This window comes from Portunus trituberculatus, chromosome 34, assembly GCF_017591435.1.
Source record: "Portunus trituberculatus isolate SZX2019 chromosome 34, ASM1759143v1, whole genome shotgun sequence".
Classification (NCBI taxonomy): Eukaryota; Metazoa; Arthropoda; class Malacostraca; order Decapoda; family Portunidae; genus Portunus; species Portunus trituberculatus.
Window position 1 is genome coordinate 7,719,317 of NC_059288.1, and position 2,500 is coordinate 7,721,816.

The window sequence follows — 2,500 nt, forward strand, 5'->3', positions numbered from 1 at the left end:
CTCTCAGGGTACGATGACACAATTCACTCCATTCATTCATTAATCTCTCTCTCTCTCTCTCTCTCTCTCTCTCTCTCTCTCTCTCTCTCTCTCTCTCACTCTCTCAAACATTCTTCATCTTTCTGTCTCTCTCCCTTAGCAATCTTTCTCCTGTATTCTCTCTCTCTCTCTCTCTCTCTCTCTCTCTCTCTCTCTCTCTCTTGAAATTCTATCCTCGTCTTTTCTTTCACATTTTTTCCTAATTCTCTTTTTCTTCTTCCTTCCTTCCTTTCTTTTTATCAGAGAGAGAGAGAGAGAGAGAGAGAGAGAGAGAGAGAGAGAGAGGAGACTGGAGGGGCATAAATGTCAGAGTAAAAGAGAGCAATAAGAGAAGAAAATAAGGAATAGCGAATAGAGATAGGAACGAAAGAAAGAAAGAAGAAGAAGAAGAAGAAGAAGAAGAAGAAGAAGAAGAAAGAATATAAATAGATAAAGAGAGAAAAAAAAATAAATAAAAAAAGCAAAAGAAAGAAGAAATACGAGAAAAATAATGAGAGAGAGAGAGAGAGAGAGAGAGAGAGAGAGAGAGAGACAGATAGACAGACATAATGAGAAACTGAAGACCATGATAAGCAAAGATGAATAAAGATGGGAAGAAGAGGAGGGAAGATAATGATGGGAGGTGATGGGACGGAAGAAGAAGGAAAGGAGACAGAAGGAGAGATGGGAATGAAATGAAGGAGATGGGATGGAAAATGAAAAGAGGGAATAGAGAGAGAATAGAGGAGAAAGGGAAGAGATAGATAGATAGATGAGAGAGAGAGAGAGAGAGAGAGAGAGAGAGAGAGAGAGAGAGAGAGAAAGGGTAGATATGAAGTGATGGAGTGTGGAGGAAGGGCATGACAGAAGGAAGGGGAGAGGAAGGAGGAGAGGAAGAGAGGGGAAGAGGGAGAGGGGAGAGGGAAGACATCAATATATTCAAAAGTCAGGATGTTTCAGGACTATCAATGCCGACTCTCTCTCTCTCTCTCTCTCTCTCTCTCTCTCTCTCTCTCTCTCTCTCTCTCTCTTATCACTTAATATGTCTATTTATCCGTCTGTCTATCCCTTCTTCTCTCCTTCTTTCCCTCCTTCCCTCCATACTTCCTTCTCTCCTCCTCCTCCTCCTCCTCCTCCTCCTCCTCCTCCTCCTCCTTCTCTTAATTACCTGGAGAACAGAGGACATCAAATTTCCTCCTTCACAACACTCTGGGCGAGATTCCATAACTTAAGAGGAGGAGGAGGAAGAGGAGGAGGAGGAGGAGGAGGAGGAGGAGGAGGAGGAGGAGGCGGAGGAGAACTAAATATAAAGGTAACAAAGGAAGAGGAAAAAGGAAGAAGAAACAAGAGAGCAAGAGAAGGGAAAAAAAGACAGGAAACAAGGAAGAAAAAGAAGAAGAAGAAGAAGAAGAAGAAGAAGAAGAAGAAGAAGAAGAAGAAGAAGAAGAGAAGGGGAAAGAGAAATATATATCAAAGAATAAACAAGAGGAAAAAAGAAGAGACAACAAAAGAAAAGAAGAAAGATAAAAGCAAGGAGGAGGAGGAGGAGGAGGAGGAGGAGGAGGAGGAGGAGGAGGAAAGACAAATAAAGAAAAGGAGAAAGAGAAAGAAAGAGAAAAGAAAGACGAAAATATATGCGGGCTATCTTTAGAACAGAGAGAGAGAGAGAGAGAGAGAGAGAGAGAGAGAGAGAGAGAGAGAGAGAGAGAGAGAGAGAGAGAGAATATGAAGGAGGGACTACTGGTGAGTGGGAGATTAGTGGAGGAAAGAGAAGGAGAAAATGGAGGAAAAAGAGAAGAAAAAAGAGGTGTTTTTGCCAGACAGGGGAAAAAACAAAGAAAAGACAGAGAGAGAGAGAGAGAGAGAGAGAGAGAGAGAGAGAGAGAGAGAGAGAGAGAGAGAGAGAGGAGGGAGAGGGGGACAGATGAGGAGGACAGATGGTGCGGGGGCGTATGAGAGAGAGGAGGAGGAGGAGGAGGAGGAGGAGGAGGAGGAGAGATTAGAAAAAAGAAAACAAAAACATGACAGTCTTGTGTGTGTGTGTGTGTGTGTGTGTGTGTGTGTGTGTGTGTGTGTGTGTGTGTGTGTGTGTGTGTGTGTGTGTGTGTGTGTGTGTGTGTGTGTGTGTGTGTGTGTGTGACTCATAACTTCCCAGTCAGTCATCACGTATCGATTCTCTTCTAAGATGTGTGTGTGTGAGAGAGAGAGAGAGAGAGAGACAGAGAGAGAGAGAGAGAGAGAGAGAGAGAGAGAGAGAGAGAGAGAGGTAAGGAAGGAGGTGAGGTGGAGGAGATTAAAAGGAGAATAAGAAAGAAAAGAGAGATAAAAAAGAGATAATTGGTGTAAGGAGATAAAGCTTTTTGTAATCTCCACAAGTCATCTCCACATAGTAGTCTCCTGCAGTTTATCTCCCTATACTCATCTCCCAAGGCTATCTCCCACTCATCTCCCGAAATTAATCTCCTCTCCATTTTAATATTTC

At 43.0% G+C, this 2,500-nt stretch overlaps 1 protein-coding gene across 4 annotated transcripts in view; it reads right to left on the minus strand.

The window, feature by feature from the left end:
- The window catches only part of LOC123512782, a 157,697-nt gene that overhangs the window by 6,607 nt on the left and 148,590 nt on the right, over positions 1-2,500 (minus strand). The gene's annotated exons all lie outside the window — the stretch shown is intronic.